Below are 22,317 nucleotides of genomic sequence, written 5' to 3'. Positions count from 1 at the left end.
TGTCATTGATTTGAGAGACATTGTCCCCGTGGATGCATTGCTGAATCCTTTTGTGTGCACGCTGGATGTTTGTAAGTTGTGTTTTCTTTGGAGATGGTCAGAATTTGTCCACAAACCTTGCACCTGAACTATCTTATCACTGCATATCCTCAATATCCTCTTATTGTGCTCTGAGTCATAGTGATGTGTCAGTGATGTTAAAACAGCTGTTGCTATGCTACACTTGTTCACACTTGTTAATCTTTAAATTCAATGTTTTCAGTTCGATTGGCACAGGTATATAAGTTAAGCACCTAGCTATGCAGTCTGCTTTTCTAAACACTGTGAAACAATGGGTCGTTCTGAGGAGCTCTATTAATTTGAGCGTGGTGCTGTAATAGGATGCTGCCATTGCAACAAATCAGTGGAAGTGGAAGAGTTTAGAAACCACAACTACTAACTAATCAATAGAAGTTCTGCTCAAATACATCAAAAAACATAATCACCAGTATTTTTAGTCATTAAGTGTAATCTCGATTATTTAATATGGCTGTTCGTTGACTTAACAAAATGCTTTTATTTAAACTTTAGGTTTTTACAAGGGATTTTAATATAATTCAAATGAAAAACATACAGTATGGATGGCATTTTCTCTCTTTCTAACAGTGATACCCTCAGCACACCTGATTTTGTAGCTTTATTTCAAAGCTTCAGTCACTTCAATTCTTCAATTTTATTATGAAGACAAAAAATGAAACTAATACTTCTCTAAAACTAATAAAGTATGAATTATTATTATGGATTAAACTCAGAACAAAGGAAAGACCCCAATCTAATCAATCCCTAACATAAACTTGCAGCATATAAAGTATTATATACTGCGATAGAAAAAAACCAAAAAACCAAGCAGGCCTCTAGTTCTCTGAGAGGAGAGATGAAGCATAGGTACAGTCGGAGGTTTGATCCTTGTTTTATTTATTGGTTGTTTAATTTATTGACCACCTGTCCTTCACTGAGAGGTCTTACTCATAAACTACGCTACTTTTTTTTTCCTCTCGTGTTGGACTGAGAACAGTTTGGTAGTGATATAAACATACTATACACAAAGTGGTATTACTCAAGAACGAGTGTGGGTTTGGTGATTGCCAGGAGAACGGTACTTGTCTCATTGCATTGTACCAAGTGTAAAGTTTGGTGGAGAGGGGGTTATGGAGTGGGATTGTTTTTCAGGAGTTGGGCTCAATCCCTTGGTACCAGTGAAAGGAAAGGCAAGACATTTGGGACAATTTCATGCTCCTAAATTTTTGGGAACCAGTTAGGGATGGCCCCTTCTTGTTTAACCCTGGAGAACCCATGGGGTCAGAGCCGACCCCATTGGTTTTCTAGGGAAACCATGGGGTCAAATTTGACCCCATGGGTTCTCCAGGGTTAAACATGACACCAGTTCACAGAGATTAAAGATAAAGATTTGAATGAGTGAGTTTGGTGTAGAAGAACGTGACTGGCTTGCACAGAGTCCTGACCTCAACCTGATAAAACACCTTTGGGATGAATTAAGATGGAGACTATGAGCCAGGCCTTCTCTTCCAACATCAGTGTCTGACATTACAAATGTGCTTTTAAAAGAATGATCAAAAATTCCCATAAACACTGCTAAATGTATGGAAAGCCTTCTCAGAAGAGCTAAAGCTGTTCTAGCTGCAAAGGGTCATATTAAACCCTAATTTAATTAAGAATGGGATGGCACTCAAGTTCATATACTATACGAACAAATACTTTTGACAATATGGTGTTTTTCTCAGACTTTCCTACCAGATGAGTTGCTACCTGGTTTCCTTTAAAAAGAATCCATGTAATAATGTATGTAATATGGTATCTCTTCAGTGGACAAAGCATCTAGCTGTTAAATATACATATTCACTGTACATATTGTACCTTTAAGCTTCAGATTGTGTTTTCTCCTATATCTCAGAACTCTGCAGAGAGTTTTTATAGGAACAACATTGTTAAGGGAGCCGAGGAAAGGCTCCTTATTTCTTTTTCTTTTCACAGATCATAACACACATCTAGCAAAGCCATCTCCTGTGTAAACCTTGTGCTCAGAGTGAACACTGCTCACTAACACGGTGCATGAAAGAATGTAAACACACTGAGTGTATGGCTGTTTTTTTTTTCTTGTTTGGAAAAGAGATGAGGTGAAGGAGAAGTGTGGAACTCCCTGTTGTTGATGAATTCATGTGTTTTGTGATATCAACAGATAAAACTCAACGCTTAACCATGTGTAGAGGGAGTGTATTTTTAATTCTGCCTACAGGATCCTTGTGAGACTGTCTCTAATATTTAGGGGCTATGTTTATAAAAAGAACCATGTATTCATTCTTACATGCTGTATATTGTGCTGAAAAGCAATGGCGTGCTTTCAAACAGCTGATAAGGGAGATCACTGAAAGTCCTTCATCCCTTTTGAAAACTGTGAGGCCACTGAGACCAGAGGGCCAAGGATGTAAACTGGGAGTATTGACTGCTCCTGATTATCCCACCATCCTTTCCTCAGTGCAGGACAACAAGCTAAATCAATAGCACTTTGATGCAGAGCAATCCAATGGCTGCACTGCAGAAATAGATGTGGAGATCACATTTCGTTGGGTTGATGGAAAAATTTCCCTTGTTGGAAATCGGCAGTAGTGCTACCCTGTGGGCTGATTTTGGAAATGAGCTGATACGGCGAGGGAGGGCCAATCGCTTCTCTGATCAGATGTGGGAAGGTCAACAGAGTGCATCGATTATGTTCTGCTTTGTCAAGATGTTATCTTGTAGTCCTTTTAAGTTAAAGTATTAGACTGCTGTTTGCAGGTGTGCCAGGGACAAACAAATTATAGTTCAGTTTGGTTTTGTAGTTTTTGTTTTGATTTGTATTCATTTTTATATGTTTTTGTTTACAGTTCAATTTCAGTTCATCACTTTTCCAGTAGTTTCAACAGAGATGTCCAGACCAGGTCATTTCCTCCAGCTCTGCCTCTGGCCATTTTTTAGGTCTGCCACTTCTCCTTTTGTCCTCCACTTGTCCATTTTTTGGACAAATAAAGTAGGAAAGCTATGATTGCAATGCTTGATACAAACTTTTCTTTACGTTTTTGTCCTTGACAAGTTAAACCACAATAAATAGCAATAGCATACACGTAGTGTGTGTATGGTTGTCTTTCCCCTGGTGAGTTTCCTGTGGTTTGAAATCTCGTGTGATCTTGTCCAGGCAACTGACCACTTACTAGATTGTATCATGTCATCTCAACAAGAATAAATTAAGTTATTGAATTTCATGCAGATCCTACATGATTTAATTATGTTCACCATAGAAACATGAAATTGTTAAACATGAAAAGTTAAACTCTTGTAAATGTAACAACCACCCAATTTCATTTTATTTATTTATTTTTTTTACTTACGTTTAGAAATAACAATGGCTCAACCCTTGAGAAAGGTGCCAATTTATACTTGAATGATTCATAGGTCAGTGTTAAGTTAATGCCCAAAGAAAAAACTCTGAAAGACCTTCAGAAAGCCTGGAGAAGTGTTGATCAAGACCATTCAAGATAAGTTGAGATAACTCAAAATATAAAGGAATGTGGGATGATTCAAGACTTTTGAAATACTATGTGTTTATACACCACTCTGTATTTAATCATTAGTTATTATCAATCTCTGGGTGTCTTCCACAGTGTGTCTTTCGTCCTGTTTTGCTCCTCCCTGAGCCTGGTGCTGCTGGAGGTTTCTTCCTGTTAAAAGGCAGTTTTAACAGGAAGAAACACTGTCACCAAGTGTTTGCTGATGGAGAATCGTCTTTTGAGGTTTTCTGTATTACTGCATTGTTGTTACCTTACAATATTAAGGGCCTTGGGGTCACTGTTGTGATTTGGCATTATATAAATAAAATTGAAATGAACTTAATTGAAATAGCGTAAAGTTGATTTATTTTTAAGGAAATATTAAGAGAACATTTAAAAAGTCAGCAGCCCAATGTGAGCCTGTTTCTGAAACTTACAGCTCTACTACCATTTTTCCTTTCCAGATAAGCCTTTGTGCTGCTAGCCCCATTGAAATGCACGACGTTTTTTGGTGGATTTCTTCTTTGTATCCAAACTCTCTGGTGGTAAAACACCGTGAGGGGACATTTATCTTATAATGCTCTAGCAGCTGGTCTCTTCTCAGTAATGAAAGCACTGTTTTCTCCAGGGGGCTGTTGTCAGCTAGTTGGGACAACGGTATATGGAGGTGTCATTTATATTTTCAGAAGTAGATTAGCTGCCCTCAAAACCAGTTCTGAGCTTCATGGTAACTGCAGAGAAAACAGAAACAGAGTCGTATGGGGGGTTCAACCTGTAATTTAAAACATTGCAGGATTATTCAGATCCTGCCAACTATCAAGGTCGTGCTACCACAACCAAGGTTGGTTGCACTGTTAACAATAAGATATGAAGCCTTGTTGCATTAGTAACCATATCCAAGTGTGAACTAACAAAAACATTAGAAGCTTTGCTTGTTAGTGTGTCATTAAACGGGAAGAGTACAGCACTTCTAATCACCGTTATTATTCAGAATCACACAGCATGCTGTTCAAACCTAGCTGGAATTATGTCTTCACACTTCACAGTACTCTGTTTTCTGTAATAAACATCTATGAAGCTCTGTGCATTCTTGTGAAATGAGGAGCGTGGCTTCCTTTTATCTTGGTCTTAAGGTCACATCATAATACGGATGCACCGGGATTCACCCACGAGATTTACCAATTCTCACTGACAACATTATACAGTTACTGTATCCAGAGTATAGCTGCTGTTTGTCTATAGATATGTATCAGGTCTGTTTTTATCTCCTGAAAGTAGAGGCCAACTCTACTGCTAAATAAGTGAAACACCCACTGCAGTGCTTTTGTATGTGAAGTTAAGAAACATCTTTGAAGGGCCATACTGGGAAGTTTTGTGTTACTGTTATACAGCTGAGGTTAAATATAGAAGATAGAAAAATTGATGTAAAATGTTACATCAGGTTTTCCATGGTGATCGCTTTTCATTTAATGGGTGCATTCAGTAGGAGCATGATGACACTGCTGTTCAATACAGAGCCTTACAGTTAAGGGAACACAATCACCTTTTCACTTAAAAAGATGCTCGAGTCGGCTTTACAACATCTGCCTGTCACGATGAAAAAGCCGAACGACGTCTCAGAAACTGAGGGCAATGTATTTGATGATAGGAGTTTGAGGGTTCACTTTATAAGCTGACGTTTATAAAACACAAGCTGTACTCAAGATATCCACTCTGCAGCCTATTAATATTACACAGTGGCCCCCCAGTGTTGAAACGGAGTACTGCAGGGATGACTTGATATTTCTGCACGCTGCCTACTTCTCTGCTCCTACTCTTTAAACAATGACAAATCAAAAAGCCCCTAAGTGATGCACTTTCTGTGAAGCAGTAGTTTGTATATATACACACACACAGACACACAACGAAGGGTCTGCCACACAGATACCCAGGTGAGGAGCGGGTAAGAGAGCCTGCGGATCCTGTGTGAGCGATTTATACTGATTAACCCCCCTATTTAGAATTAACAAGTATCTCTGCATGTGTCCCTAATTTATTTGATTAGTTTACTTGTGCGTGTCATTTGTAGTGTTTGAGTTTCGAGTATCAGAGCTCTTACTTGGATTTATTATTTGAACTGCTCCGTGTGTCTGAGCTATATAATGTTTGGGCCTGATTATGAAATAAGTGTTTTCTTCATTGTGCAGCAGGAATCATGTGTAAAGCTGCTAGGCTAGGTGAATTGAACCAAAGGCGAGATATGTGACTCTAGTAATGATTAGTATGTCTATTTATTATTTAATTTCAGTCTTATTTGATATGCCCGCAGTCAAACTGTGGAAAAGAACAGTGTGTCTAGATCACAAACTCAGAACATTTTGAAAGCAGCATATACGTCTCCCAGGGTCTAAATAGAGGCACATTTGTTTCGATAGCAGATCAAAACTCTTAGGAGACACCTTTAGAAGGTAGCTTAAAATGAGAGCAGCTTTAACGGCATGTATTGCTGCTCTTAGTCCATCAACGCAGGAACATATCTGAAACACAGTGAACAAGGTAGTGAGAATCTGTGCGTTGGGTTAGCGGGAAACGGGTTTGAACGTCCCAAAGGTCCAGAGATGCTTTGAAGTGAGATGTGAAGCATCACGTTCCTCGTTTCTTCCTGACTCTCTCTCCTTTGCTCAATCTTGCTGAGGGAGGTGTGGGCGGAGAAAAAGGAGAAAAGTGAAAGAATCGTTGGGAATAAACTCAATGCAGTCGTTACGCCTGGATCCTCCCTCCCACACACGTTCATACACGCAGAGGCAGGGTGAGCTCAGTAAGATGGCTTACCCAGGCAGGGGGGCTCATGAAAGACTACATAGTTGATCCGATCCTTAATAAGAGGCTTCCAAAATTATCTGCAGGATAGACGTCATTTTACAACTACTGCAGTTAATTCATGAAGGCAGTCATATTACTGGAATTAGACTGCATTTAAATGTGACCTCTTAGCATGAAAAATGCATAAATACATACATGAATTCAACATGATTATGATGAATATAGTAAAAAGAAAAAATCAAACATAATCATTCGAGAATTCAATTCCTCCAACATGTTTCCCTCAGCCCGACCTGTGTGTGACTTGTGTATGTATGGACACACACACACACACACACACGGCAGAGCGTCATCTCTGTGGCACCTGACATAGATGTGGTCGAGGTGAGAGTTAGCTGCGGGTGATTAAAGATTCATATTTGATGGTGGAGCCAATTAGCTCCGGCGCCCAGGGAAATGTGCCTTTCATGACTGTTGCTGTAGCAACCTCACCATCAGGGCCCGAGTGGAATAACGCTCTAGTGACCCTGAAGGTGTCAACGATGAAATGTTAAAGAGGTTTGCATGACCTTTATCGATTAACTGTGGCTAAAGTCAAACTGGTGGAGGATGGGCGGAGCACGTGCTGAAGGTCACAAGAAGGAGGCACTGTGTGTGACCTTGCTCCATAAGAGGATGCACTTTAGCTGGTATTGGTTTGAGAAATATGATACAATCTGCAGCTCAAAGAGCTCCAAAATGTGTAATCACTAATGTGTAATCAGATACAACGTGATATTAATGAGTGCGAAAATTTTAAAGCCTCACTGTGAATGATAGGCATATTTTTGAGTTTGTCTACTCGTGCAAATCTGGAAAACATTGGACTGTATGCTCCTTTAAATTAAGATGTGAACAATGAGCTCCAGTCAAACAGGCTAAGCGGCATTCAAAAGCTATAGTATATGTAAAATGCTGCCATTACAATGCTTATTTAGTCTTCTAATGTTTTATAGTTACCAATAAACATAAAGAACAACTGAGGCTGCTGGTGGTGTCAAGAGGATTGGTCACAAACCAAGTGGATGCAGTTCTGTTTTAACCTGATAGAGATGCCAAATTAAAATTTAAGGGTTAAGTTAAAAATTAATCTAGAGTGGATGTTATTGCCTTAAAACCTTAAAAAACTATTACAGTCATATTTCATGTAAGTGAAAATTTAACTTGGTATTTATTAAAGATGGCAGTTCAGGGAATTACCAAAGTCAATAGAATTATCCTGGGGCAATCATGAATTCATATATAAAAAAGTGCATGGTATTTTTTGCTTATGATCATCTACAGCATATTGTTCTTCATATTCTTGCATATTATGTAAAAATCTTCATTGTGAAGACGAGAAAAAAACGGTTGCTTATAGTAACTGGATGAGCTTCATCATCATCATCATCTGATGAACTCGATGCCTTTGTAGAGGGAAAAAATCTCAGAGAAGAAGAGCATAATTTTTGAGAGCATTGTGTTAGAAATTATTCAGAATTATTCACGTCATCAGTCTGACTCATCTGAGCCAGTAGTTAGATTCAACCAATTTACAGCATTCTTACTGACAAACCCTTTACCTTTGGCCACACTCACGCTAAATCTTCTTCTTTTTCATCTTTTCAATCCTGGTCACTTCCATTGAAAATGTAACATCTTCAGCTCTGCCGTCTCCGGCTCCACCTTCTGTCATTTTGGTAGCGTCACCTCCTCCAAACCCATACATCATAGCAGGTCTCGTCCATCTTGTAAATTGTCGCTTTCACTTTTGTGCTATGCTTCTGTCAAAAATCACCCCTGACACCCACTCCACCCTGCCTGCACTCTCTTCTTCACCTCTCTGTTGCTTTGGATGGTTGACCCCAGTTATTTAAACTCGTGTACCTTCAACATCTCTCCTCCTTGAATACTTCACTATAAAGCGACACTGTTGAGATGGTTTCGACATGCAGAGGAGGGATGGGGGACATATTGTGCAAAACTGGAAAAACTGAGACATATTGTTACACATGCAACAGTAGCATTTGATACCGTTGACCGTTATATTTATTAAAGTGATTAGAGCATGCTGTAGGTATTAAATGTAATGCGCTGAAGTGGTTTGAATGATATCTATCTAATAGACTCCAATTTGTTTATGTAAATGGACAGTCCTCTTTACGCACTGTGGTTTGGATTCTGTGTCGGGCTGTTTCTGGTCTGCAGTAGGCTATGCAGTAAAAAATTGTCTCTGTCATGTGGCAGTTATGTATGTCATTTATTCCTAATGATGCTATATTTAATCAAAGATATTAAACTTTTTTTTTGCCTTCTGAATCTCTGATTATTTCATTCAAAACAATCTTCTTACTTTGGTTAATGCTAACCTTTTGCTATCGCTCAGTCTGCTCAGTATTAGCTTGAGCTCTGAGCTTTTAATCATCATTTTTTAAGTTAATGTGAAAGTTCATCATGTGGTCAGCCTTTCATTAGTCTTATTAGTCTTACTGCTTTAAATTTTAGGAAGCATTATCGCAAGTCCCATTGTGACGTACTCCAAATTCAAATTCAAATCTAAACGGCTCTAAAAAATGCTTATCTGAAAGCAAAAGCGACCCTCTTATGAGCTCTCGCTTCCTTTTTTATCAAATTCTGCCCTTTTAGATTTAAATTGATAGTTTTACACCTAAAATCTAAGCAGCTGATGGCTTTAACTGCTTCATTAAGACTTTTTCTCTTTCCTCAGTTTCCATATTATTTCTTTCTCTCTCTAACCTCTAACACCATCGCTCTGGGTCTTCTTGGTTCAGAATCAGTCCGGTATTAGTTGCTTGTAAGGTTGGAGCTTTAGGATCATTCATGCTGGAGACGGTACTTTGAATGTGGACGTGAGAGGGAAAGCCACAAAGATTTCAGAGCTCTAATCACACCAGATCTGTGGCCCGTACTTCACAGCTTTCATCTTCCTCTGACACTTGTGCGTACTAAAAACCTGCACTGACCAGAAGTCAGCATCGTGACCTCTTAGCTCAACAACATCTCAACATCAAATAACAGTTTTGCTGATAATTTCTGATGTCTTTTTTTTTTTAAGGGAAAATTGCTCGTCTGCCCATATTTTTTTTTAAATTTCTTTTCATAGACAGGAGCCGTAGGGAAATATGTGAGGGGGAGACACGACAACAATGTGATCTAGCAGGATTTGAGTTGAGGCCCAGTGGTTTCACTCCCTGCTGCAGTGGTAAATAAAAAGGTTGGGAAGCTATTACCTCCTGTCAATGACTAAGTGCAATGTGCAACCAGACATCTTAAGTAACCACTTTATTAGGTCACACCTACACTTGAAATAACTTAAAGGAAAAATAGAGGTTAATTGGCAGTAATTCCAGTAAAAAAGAGGTTAGCAAATCAACTCCAATGTTTTCATTTCATTTTTTTTCATACACATCTTAAGCTTACAACTCCACCCACTGTTTTACTATTTTTTTTGTTTCCACAGAACAACGTAATACTGTAAACCAGCCACTTTACATACTGAATAATAACTGATTACCTTGTTAAGTATTATATTGTTCCCTGCTTCCCAGTGCTTCTGAGTTTTGTTCTCTATGCTCTTATAATTATGTTAGTGGCCTTTCATGCCCAGTCTGTCCTAGTTTTGTCTTTGTGTCTTGCCCTCAGTGTCTCTTGTGGTAATCAGTCTTATCTCCATGTTTCTGGTCTTTGTTACTTTGTGATTTATTCTGATAGTCCCTTGTCTTGTGTGTGTTTGTTACTTTGTGTTTTATTTTGATGGTCACTTGTCTTGTGTGTGCTGTCGCCTTTCTAGTTAGTTAGATTCTGTTCAGCTGTGCACCCAGATGTGTCCATTCTGCCCTGTATATACACTGTCTGTGTCTCCCTCTGTTCTCTGTCGTGTCCTCCCTGATGGTGTCTGAGCCTCAAGTTCCTGTTCAGCTCTCAATGTAAACAAAGCTGTGAATTAAAATCTACTTTGGTTTATCTGCCTGCCATCCGTCCAGTTCATGACAGGAAGCAGCCATGAGAAGCCCAAAATGTGCCAAGACAATATCCCTCATATTCTTATACCACCACTAACAACAACAACACCAGCCTGAAATATTGTTAGGGACAGGGTGCGTTCATGCTTTCATGTTTTTTATACCAAATTCTGAGTCTAACATCTGAATGAGGCTGCAGAAATCATCTAGACCAGGAGGTTTTTTCTAGTCTTCTGTTGTCCATCTGCTTTAAGGTTTGACGTGGTGTGAGATGCTCTTCCTGGTTGCAATGAATGGCTATTTGAGTTACTGTTGCTTTCCTATCAGCTTAAGGCAGCCTGGCCATTCTTCTATGACCTCTGACATGACTTTGACTGCTCACTGGATATTTTCTCTTTTTTTCAGACCATTCTCAGTAAACCCTATAGATGATCCCAGAAAATGCCAGTAGATCAGCAACCTGTCTTGCGCCAAGGACCATGCCATGCTTTTGAAGTCTTGTACTATCTAATACTGATGTTTCTGTCAAGTTCTTTTTCTCTTACATACTTGAGGGAAGCATAAAAGGAGAACAACCTCACCACTAAAATTTGAAACCTCCATGGAATTTTGATTAAAAAAAAACAAAACACAATTATTCAGGGATGCATGGGATTTCATGTTGCATTGGTTGTTTTATGTTTTATGTTTTATGGTTGCATTGGTTGTTTTATATTTGCCAACTATGGTATGTGGTAAAATCTTGGAAGGGAAGAAAAGGTGGACTGCCTAATTACAATTCAATCCAAACTTCATCCAGTTTGCGTTTTCTCGCTGACTTATTGGTCCTGAGATTTGTTGGAGTCAGCGCTTTCATTCTCCCAGTGACATGTGTGATGTTCATCATGTTGTACAAATTTCTGAAGGATGACAGTGAAAGGATGTCTAACCCTTATAAAAACGTAGCTGTTTCTAAATTTTACGGCACCATTGCTCTTTCCTCGCCTATCACCTCCAGTGTGGGAAATATTTCTTCCTGCGTCGATCTCTGTGTCCATCTTGTGTACTGGGTGGTGGAAAGGAGACATTTTCATCACTGCTCAACTCTGCTAGATTCCCTTGAAGAAATCGATTGAGCGCGGTAGGAGAAGAAGTTATGGTTAGCAAGCACAGAGGGTTTTTCCCCCAGGACCAGGGAAGGTTGTCACATCTGCATTTTGGCTGCCTTTTGGTACTTTAACATAACCCCCCCCCCCCCCCCAAGAAACTAAACAAGAAAGGGAAGACAGAACTGGATCTTTACTGAACACCAAAATTGAATTGTTATTATTTGACAGTGATTTGCTGTCTTAGTCTCTGAATTTGGGCCAGACATGTAGGCGTAGAGATATTTATTATATGAGAACTAAATGAAGAAGAAGTGCAGTGTTTTTCTTTACACAATTAACATCTCACCCTCCAGTGTCCTCAGTACCACCCCCAGATTTCCCACTAATAAGTGGCTTTAAATGTATTTATTGCTATTGCATGACAAAGTCACACAAAGTGCAGGATTTTATTTTCTGCTTGTTCTGGGGATTTGTTTAAGCTACACATGGGAATCATACGGAAAAGTCGACAGAAGTTAATTAACAATTATTTTTAAAAAATCTAAAAAATATAAATTTCTGTCAACCTTTTATTTATTTATGCTTCTCAGAAGTAGAAATATAAAGCTTTCCCTGTTCATGCTAATGGTAAACTGCACAGCTTCTGGGTTTTGTTCTGGTTTTTCAGTCTGGTCTTAATACCAAACTTAAAGTTGCCACAACAAAGCAACGTGTTTCTTCATGTGCATGGACACAGATTGTTCCACTTTTTCACAAGAGTTGGAAGTACGCGCAGTGTTAGCAGCACATGTTATTGTTGTTGAGAGTCAAAGTTGACATGTCATCCTGTCAACCAACGAATCAGAGCTTTGGAAAAAGTGGCAACCATTTTATTTTCAGGCTTTTTGCCTTTAATTGGCAGTTCAGGGGTGTAGAGCAGACAAGAAAGAGAACAGAGGAAGTGTGCAAAACTGGTGCCTGGCAACCACTGTAGCTTTTTCCTAAGTAAGTATTTTTATTTTCTAAAACATACAAAATAAAAATCATCATTTCCATCTGGGACTCAAACAGCAGTCTTCCAGATGTGACTGGGAAAAAAATTAATGTCACTGTCAAACCACTAAATATGAACCTTTTCACCTTTTATCTTTATCTGAACATTGAATTGTTAGATATGAAGTGTGTTCATGAACTATGGTGTGGCTGTGTGATAAAACAAGGGCCTGGAAAACTGGATGAATGGATGATTAGGGTAAAACTTGTTGGTTCAATAAGTAATAAAAGCAGACTTGTGTTGCTTCTACAGTTTAAACTGTGTGGTCAGTACAGTCAAAAAGAAAACAGAAGAAACTGAATATGGAAAATGACTGGAAGCAGACAAAATGTCTCGTGAAATGTCTTGAAGAATGAAGACGCATAACAAAAGGTGCTAACCCCCTGTGAATTTCATCACCAAATCACAGGTGGTGCTCTATTTTTTTTTTATCACAGATGCTGTCATTGGGCAGTCTACTGCACCGATAAAACCTGACACAAAAAGATTTATAATATTTAGTATCATCTTCATTTTCATCATCATATCCCGGCTGTGTTGCTGGCTTTAATTACCCTCAGTTAGTTCTGCTGTGTAACATTGTCCTGACAGTGATACAGCAGTTCTGTCCTCTCACCTTGTCACAGCTTTAATAGGAGAACAGCATGCCGACTCACTTCCGGGACACTTTAACCTTCCTAAAAAGACCTGCCGACCGCACGCACACACACACACACACACACACACACACACACACACACACACACACACACACACACACACACACACACACACACACACATGCGGGTTTACTATCCTGGTGGGGACATCCCATTGACATAATGCTTTCCCTAGCCGCTTACCCTAACCCTAACCATCAAAAATGAATGACTAACCCTGACCCTTACCCTAAACCTAACCATAACCTAATTGTAACCCTGACACTAAAACCACGTTTTGAGTGTGAAAATTGCTTTCTACCCCGTAGGGGACCTGGACTGTGGTCCCCACGGTGCAGAAAGTCCCCACCAGTATAGTAAATGTCAGGTTTGGGTCCCCACCAGGATACTATATACACACACACACACACACACACACACACACACACACACACACACACACACACACACACACACACACACAAGCCCGTTCAGCTATCTTAGTGAGGACCTTCATTGACATAATGGTTTCCCTAGCCCCTTACCCTAACCCTAACCATTAAAAATTAATGCCTAAGATACCACTCTTTCTGTTTACTCAAAAGCTGAATATTTCCGCATTAACTTAATATGTGGTCAGAAGGGATCAACTGCAGTATACGCCAAAGAGGAACGTCGAGGGAAGGAGAAGAGGAGCAGAAAAGTTTATCAGGAGCCTTAAAGCAGAGTATGGATGATCCATTGGCCGCTAGGACCGTGCATCAAAAGCTTTAGCAAAAGAGAACTAAATCAAACTCTCTTTACACCGAACCATAACCTAATTGTAACCTTGACACTAAAACCATATTTTGAGCCTCAAAAAGGCCTTCAAACTTGTGAGGACCGGTGAGTGTGTCCTCACAAGTGACTGTTGGTTCTCACAAGTATAGTAGAATGCAGATTTCGGTCCTCACAAAGAGAGCTAGACAGGAACACACACACACACTCGCATAGATGCTTCTTTCTCATGCAGCAGTCCCAATGTGTGTACCGTATGCTTATGTTCATGCAGGCACACAAACACACACACTTACATTTGCAGGACAATCTGCTCTACAAATACTCCCAGAGTCAGCCATATCACTGTAAATGCATCCGAGGAGCTGTCGGTTTCCGTTTCTCTGGCCCTGAGATGAACCAGTGTGGAAAGGCTGTTTGCGCCGAGTCGACTCTTTTCTTTCTGCCTCTCTGCACATCGTCTTGTCTTGTGCTTTCTAGTAAGACACTCCCTAGCGACCAGAGGCGGTGAGGAGGGTGAAAAGTTCGTAAGTGCTACAGGCTTCCGTCACTTAGTGGAACATGAAAATTTCATGTTTGTTTCTTGTATTCGTGTTTTTGGCAGGTTCGCCTGAATAGTTTCACCAGATGCAGTCCCATACGAGTGCTGTCAAGGAACATTTCAAATCATTTCACTCTCTATGAACACGAGTTATAAAGAGGGAGGAGGGGTTATTTTAGGTAACGTGACTTACTGGTAAATCAAAAATCTCTGTTGTTCATTTTCTGTATAGACAAACAGCATGAATAAATAGTCACACTTTCTCTAATACTTTTTTTTAACGTTCTTTTTTTGCTACCTGTGCTGCAAGTTATGTTGCCTTCACCATGGTCACCACATAATGCGCCAACTGCCAATTGCATTGCTGTAAGGGTCATCACACTTGTCTCCTGAATTGACAAAATTCTGCATCAGAGATTGTATAGGAGAAGAAGTTGAAACAGGAAGCAATGAAATCATCTTTTTTTAAAAGTTTTCTCGAGAAAGTCTCATCTTTTTGAACTGTTGCAGCATTTCCCTCTCTGTAACCTGGAAACCTCTGAGCTCCTATATTGATATATCATTGAAATGAGAGTGAAAACCAACATGATTGTACACTCATCAACCCGATTCCCAGGCCAGGAAACTGAAACCTCTACGAGAAGCTAAAATGGCATGAACACAAGATATACATCAGCAGCGGTAGCCACTTTTGGTGTCTACTACTGTTTGCAAGGTTAATAGCACCAGGCATAAACCAAGGTTAATTGTCAAATTTTCTTTATGTCTTTAGTGAACATCCTTGTTTCTGCTATTGCTTGGCCCCCTGTGTTGCTGGTTTGCTAGGAAGCCAGAGTGTGGGGAAAAAGCAAAGGAATGCAGTGTGGCACAAACAGCCACGCCAACTGTAATCCCATTTCAAATGGAGGGTGACATTATACATTGCCCCTTTAAAGCACTGGATGAAAATAAAACTCTTTGGATAAACACAGAATAAGATGGAAAATATGTGGTCAGACTCTGGCAAAACTCCTGGTAGTCAGGGTCTTTACTTATTAGGTAATATTAGGTTCTTAGAAGCCACAGTTAAAGGAAGATAAGGACTTCTCAAGTTTCACTTGTAACAAAAAATCAGTTCACATTGCATTGAATAAAGTAAGAGGCTATTTACCACTGGTAATAAAAAGCTAGAGTATGAAATGAGTCATTGTGATTAATGGATGCATCAAAGTCCTTCTGCGTAGTAGCTTTCTAAACACGCTGTGGTGGTTAATTTTTGACTGGCAGACTCAAATGAATCCACAGATTCACAGTAACTGCAGATAACAGGTCACTCTTTGAAGGAGTCCTCAAAAAAATTTTTTTTAAAAAAGCTCAGATCTTCGAGGATATATTTTAAGCTGCTCCCGTGGGTGCTGAATGGAGTCAATCTACAACTGCGTGTATACTAATGCTAATCCAGCAGTGCTTAGAGCGCAGCGTCATCACAGACAGCTCTACTCTAATCTCTTTTAGGTGGTTCAGCCACCAGCCTGACCCTTCCCACATGGGCGCAAATGAGCATGTGTGGTTGTTGCGGCGTATTTTTCAACTTAAACAAAATTGTTGCTTTACTTTGAAGTTCGTGAAATTTGTGAACCCTTGGTAATGTAAGTACTCATCTATTCTGTATTGTCCTAGCCGCAGCTCATACAACAACTTTTCCGCACTCTTGAATCTGGAATTAAACCTTCTTTTCCCTCAAAGATAATCTTTGTAAAATTGCTAATTGTAGCATTGAGGCAACGTTCAACACAACGATTCACATCTCAGTGAGTCACCCACTTTTTTTGCAGTTGTATAACATTTTGTTGAGTCATTGGTATTGAAGTAAGAGAAGGAACAATTTTAACTGTTAAGATTTTAACTCCTTAATCTGGAAGTCAGACGTGCAGCCTTCCAGCTTTCATTAGCAGATCTATGCCCATTATTTTTCATTAATGAAGACAGTAAAGCAGGTTGACTTCATCTGGCTAAGGGAGGCCAGGAGAGACAGAGAGAGGGAGACACTGACAGAGTCAGGATGAGGGAGCGTCATTCATTATTGAAGCAGCTGCTGAATTATGCAAAGCTTTGATATTGATCCCAGGGCTTGCCATCGCTGCAGTCTGTGGGATGGAGAGAAAGTGAGTGAGAGGGAAGAAGAGAGAGAAAAAGTAACTAAAGGAAATTAGCAGTAGTGAAAGAGACGTGCATACTGTAAGAGAGATGGCACTGGTGAAAGTGGGGGAACCTGCTGAAAACAAAATAAGAGAAAGATGGTGCATGAGAACAGCACTGGGGAAGTTTGCTTTGAAGAACAGAGATAAGACCTAAAGTTGAAAAGTTACTTTTGAAGTTAAGAGAACAAAGAAAGTGCTTTAGAAGAGAAGGTAAAGAGAGAAATATTTAGGATAAATGTTATCCCTCTGGGAAGAGCTTTTTACTTTACGTATCATGAAAGGTGTCTCTAAAGGGCCAAGAGTAAGGTGGTCTTAGCACATGATCCATTTAGAATATGTTGTAAATGCTGAGTCGTTTATATCAGCATTGATTTAATAGAGAGCAACTCCTACATCGAGCCAGTCTCCACGCGACTCAAATGTTTTCCTGGTTGACGGGTTCATGAGGGAAAATTCAGTCTGGGTTTACCACATCAAGTGAGAAACACTAACTTTAAAGACTGAAACATTAGAAACTGATGCACTGTTGAACAACAACCAGCTGTCCTAATGCTTTACTCTGCATAGTGATTGATCAAAGGAGCAGTACTGCCTCAGTGTGAAAAGGAATTAGCGCTGTGGCAGCAGAATGCATGATTTTAAGTACTACAAATTCAAAATAAAGAAGAGTGTTACCCTGTGTTAACTAATTAAACTCATGAATCATATTTTAAAGAGGGCCCTTTATCCTTTTCCACACTCTTTTTGTCATGTATAGACTGCTTCAGTGGTGGCTGCACATAAACGAAATCAAATGGCTAATAATAAAAACACATGCTTAGGTAATTTAAAAAAAAACACAAAAATATTTATTAAGAAATGATCTGGAAATTTCTCCCAAAACAAAAGTATCATCTCCTAACTCCTTGACTTGTAATTGGACGTAAATTTTGGGTCAGCGTGGAAGTTGCTTATGTATTATAATTTCTAATGGCCAGCAGGGGGCGACTCCTCTGTTTGCGCAAAGAGTTGTCCAGCTGTGCAGAACCCTTTGTGAAAATATCCCTCACTTTGTGTGCTCTGTGACCTCAGTAAACATTTTAATGGCAAGTTTTATGGTCTTGGTCACTAAGTTTAAGGCTTGTTGAAAGCAGCGTGAATTTAAGTCGGTAGTCAAAAAGGACGATAAAGCAGGCTTTATTTTACCGTGTGACTGAAAAGTCATCAGCCAATTAGCGTGCAGGCCAGTGTCCCTGATGTCTGTTTTTAAAAAGCTTAAATGGCAACTTTGAAATTGCTCAAAGCTTCACAAGTTACTAACTGAAAGGCAACCTCATAGTGACCTCATAGTAGCTAACAGTAGGGGGGAGGGGGTGGGGGTGTACTTTTAAGTGTGTTTGTTGGGTGTTTATGTTTTTTGAGCTCTCAGTTTCTCAGTGGCAATACTGCAAAACAACCTCTTACAAAATAAAACAATCATGAAAATGCTAACGTGTATTTATAGTTACAGACTACAGCCTTTTGGGTATTAGGAAGAGCTACAGCAAACCTACGGGCATGACTAAGCTGCTTTGTTGCCAAGAACAGGAAGGAGAAACTTTGTTCGAAACTGCTCCCCTATATGTATTCAGGGACGTATCCAGCAGCCACTCAGCTTCTTCCGATTGGCTGGGCATGCCGGGTGAAGCGGCGCAGTCTCACCATCTCCCGAATGGGCTTTGTGAAATATGACCTGATCGACTGACAAAATTTACTCTGGTGAGAAATTTATATACGGTCTGGAAAAGGATGGCATGTGGGTCTTTAACGTATGAGATAAAACTGGACCGCAGTTTGTGCCGTGTTTTTATGGCAAGAAAACAGGAGCGCACACAAGAACGGCCAGCTTCTAGTGGCATGCACTAAAACAGGATCCAAACATTATTATTCATCCCAGCTTATAAAACAAACACATTCGCAGTCCCCTTTACTGGAGTGTAAATATTGTCATCACTTTTATAAATAACTATAAGATATTTTTGCTATATAGAAGAGAGGAGCAAGGGATAAAACAGCACAGAGGCAGAGCAAGGTGTAAAAGCTCAGAGCAAACGTGAGCGACATGAGGGTAGGCTGGTCCTGTTTGTCACACAACATGATACGTATTCAGCAACTAAATATAGACTCATCAGTATTGTGGGTGTACATTATGCATGCAGGATTATGATTATGCCTGTTTAGGTCAGACCACAGCAGGGTTATGTGTACATTATAGTTTTCTATTCAACTGGAGCAAGAAAAACACAGTCATTACAAATCATTACATTTTTTCATAGCTAATTCTAAAGCATGTCCTTGTATGAGATGTTGGAATCTGTCAAAAGTTCTCCTGCCGCTCAGCAACCATCATGTTAAAGCCTCCAGGGCAGGTTTTTAAAAGCCTCCTCTAAATAAATAGAGAGAAATCATAATTGTAATTCAAACAGTCACCAGTACATAAACTCCACATCGAATCACCAATTAAATCTGATAAACAACTTTATTAAGTTTTTTAAAAAGCGATTTTCCCCAAAGTTAAGTTTAGAGTTCTGTGTAACTTTCAGAAAACATCCATGGCTTTAAGTGCAGTTAGCTTCCTGTTAGGACTCCTACTTGCACACGATTGGCCAGCTGAGCATTGTCCAAAACGGTCATGTGATCCACAGTGTGTCATCACTCCAGTCTGTTCTGCCAGAGATTTATTTCCGTTGAAAGGGAGTTTTTCCTTTCCACTGTCACCAAGTGCTTGCTCATAGGGGGCATTTTATCATTGGGGTTTTCTCTCTATTGTTGTACTTTACAATTTAAAGTGCTTTGAGGTGACTGTGGCGATTTGATTAAACGGCAGGAACAACATGTCTTTCCATTTCATGTGTTTAATCACACACTATATAGACTTTCAAAGCAATCTCAAGACCCAGTCTCTCATAGTAAGTCATTGAGTTAAAGGCGTTTGTGCTACACACTGCATGTTCTCTATTAATCTGTGTTTAGTGTAGGAAAAATGTGAAGGGGCATGGGGCCTCCTTTCTTGTTTCCAGACTCTTCTGTGTGTTCAGCTGCTTTTTTTTCCTTTTGGTAATTGTTTGTAACCCTCTTGTGCTTGTGGGCATGGCATTTGGATTTCATAGTCTTTCTATGCCCGATTTACAATAGTTTGGGTGACTCAGATCTTTCCTGTAGCACCAAAAAAAAAAAAAAAAAGCATTTATTTTTCAAAGACAGCACTCGACTTGTTAAAGACTGCGTAGAAGTATAGAGCCAGAACCTTACTTTAAACTTTTACAGAAACAAAAGATCACTTTTGTAGGCCTAATGTCGAACTTGTCCTGTTTTATTCCTTACAGATATGAGATTTTTGCTGTCATACTTTATAGTTGCTGCTTTTTCGTCCAGAAGTATTTTTTCTGTAATTGTCAGCGAATATCATTAGACAAGTGTTAAACCGAGCTGGTGTTTTTATAAAGAGCTGTGACATATGGCGCATATGAACACACTCACACACACAGACACGGCGAACTGCTCTCTCTCTGTCTCTGCAAAAGCAGTCCACCCACCCACACCGCCCTGGCAGTGAATGAGTTACTGCTGGTGCAGTGTGTGTGTGTGTGTGTTTGTGCCTGGTGAGCCCCTCCCTGGTAGGAGCGCACGCCGCTGGTCTGTCGTCTGCAGACGGATGTTGCCGCATCCCGGTGCTCTGCGCTCCGCCACCAGGCTGCGTTCCTCTCCAAATGTGCCAAATCTCCTCCTCTGTCCTCCTGTCTCCGCCTGACGCACACAAATACACACACACACGCAAGCACCGCCGACGCTCCTCTCCGGTTTCTAGACGCACAACACTCCGCTAAAGTGGCTCGTCACCCATAACGGTACGTAAAGTGTTTGTGAAAAACCAAAAAACGATGTATGCCGTGTGTTTTTCTGCCTTGTTTTCTTCTTCTCGGAGTTGATTACAGCGACAGATTGCTTGAGTGGGATGCTGTGGAGCGACTGCTGCATATGTTGCTTGTTTTTTTTCCCCTCCGTCCTCAGCTAAGATTTTTTTTCCTCTTTTCCGCACAGACGTGACGTTTCTTCTCAAACCACTGCTTGTGAGCTGGTTTTCGTTTCGTCTGGTTTTGTTGCATAATTCCGATCACCCGGTAGCCAGATATTTACTTTTATGCGCAGTGCTTTTTTTTTTCTTTTTTTTTTTACCTTTGGTGGCGCGTAACGGGGGAAAGAGAAACGTCTGGAAGAAATTAGGGCATGAGACAGCATATAAACTCGTTAACCAGCCGGTCCTCTTAAATCTACCTTGACATAAGAAGAAGCACGCAAGGTTCAGTCGGGGATTTAAGCAAGTCCTTTCCTTATCCAAGTGACGGGATTAATGCAGGTGTTTAGGAGAGCCGAGCCTTTAACCTGTTCGTAAAAATACACCGTCTGTTTGGCACAAGATCATTAAAAGCCAACACAGCGACCTATTTTTCTTTGTGAAATACTAATCAAAAGCACGGTAGGCAAAACGTAAGAGTTTAAAGGGTGATGTGGTGGATGTGGCAGCTGCCCTGTATATGCAGGGACACAGGTTTGATTCCCTGAAATAACTCTCTCCTGTCTTGTCACTGCCAGTTAAAGTGCGTAAATTTGACAGACACCTTACATGCAGGTGATGCAGATGAACCCATTGCCCCCCCCCTCCCCCAGAGGGGTGGAAAAAAAATCAAAACATAAAAAAGAGCCTGTATTGTGTTAGTTGAGACATTTCTATGGTTTCCATTTGGCATGCTGGGAAGACTGATGTTGTCTGCGTGTTTGTCCAGAACAGGACAAATGACCGTGCAAAACCAAACTTGAGAGCACAAAAGAAGGAGATTGAGACTGTGTGTGTGTGTGTGTGTGTGTGTAAGGGTTATATGTTGCGGTGGCAAAACAACCAACCAGTCATTTGTACTCTAGGGTAGATAACTGTGTTTCTGATGATTCATTCATGCTGAGCATTTTTTGCCACTGCCGTTGCTCTGAAGCCATCCTCCTCTATGGTGTCTGCAAGTGTGTGTCTGCGTGTGTGTTGTGGGATGTCTGTGACGATGACAGATGGAAAAGCTCCCATTTTTCCCCATTAGTCAGTTTTCATCCTGTGCTATTAAGTTATCATCATGTAATAGTCTGCTCCAGTTTCCTGTACCGGGTTTGGTACTGAATGTTTCCAGTGACTCAGCAAAGGTGGTTCGACCCAAGCTCTTTGTGTGTATCTGTATCTGTGTTTGTGTGTGTGTATGTGTGTGTGTGTGTGTGTGTGTGTGTGTGTGTGTGTGTGTGTGTGTGTGTGTGTGTGTGTGTTTGTTACTGATCTAAATGAGTGTCTGTCTGCATGCAGGATGATTTTAGCTCTGCGATCTGAACTGTGATTGTCTGCATGCATGGCTGTGTCTGTAATTACTTTGCAGTGTAATAATCCCAACTTTCATTTTCGGGTAAAATTGACCCATCAGATTCTCTAATCATGTATCATGAAACATTTCCTCTGATGTGCAGCTTTGATTTTTGTTGGTCAAGCTGCTCATCAGCTGGTGACTTTGTAAAACGCAGCATTACTTTATAGTTTATTTTTGCATTAGTTATGAAGTCATAGGAAGATGATATCTTAATATTCTTCTTGATGTTAACTAGCTGCTATCTCAGAGTACCTTGACG

The 22,317-nt window shown here is 40.1% G+C and overlaps 1 protein-coding gene across 1 annotated transcript in view; it reads left to right on the top strand.

Annotated features, from left to right (window-relative positions):
* Positions 1-20,485: 20,485 nt before the first annotated feature.
* The window catches only part of map1ab (microtubule-associated protein 1Ab), a 54,299-nt gene continuing 52,467 nt past the window's right edge, over positions 20,486-22,317 (top strand). Inside the window, exon 1 of the mRNA XM_063479187.1 lies at positions 20,486-20,507. The gene's annotated coding sequence lies outside the window, so the exon portion shown is untranslated. The remainder of the gene's footprint in view (positions 20,508-22,317) is intronic.

This window comes from Pelmatolapia mariae, linkage group LG7 (assembly GCF_036321145.2).
Source record: "Pelmatolapia mariae isolate MD_Pm_ZW linkage group LG7, Pm_UMD_F_2, whole genome shotgun sequence".
Lineage (NCBI taxonomy): Eukaryota > Metazoa > Chordata > Actinopteri > Cichliformes > Cichlidae > Pelmatolapia > Pelmatolapia mariae.
This window is presented reverse-complemented; position numbering and strand designations above follow the sequence as displayed.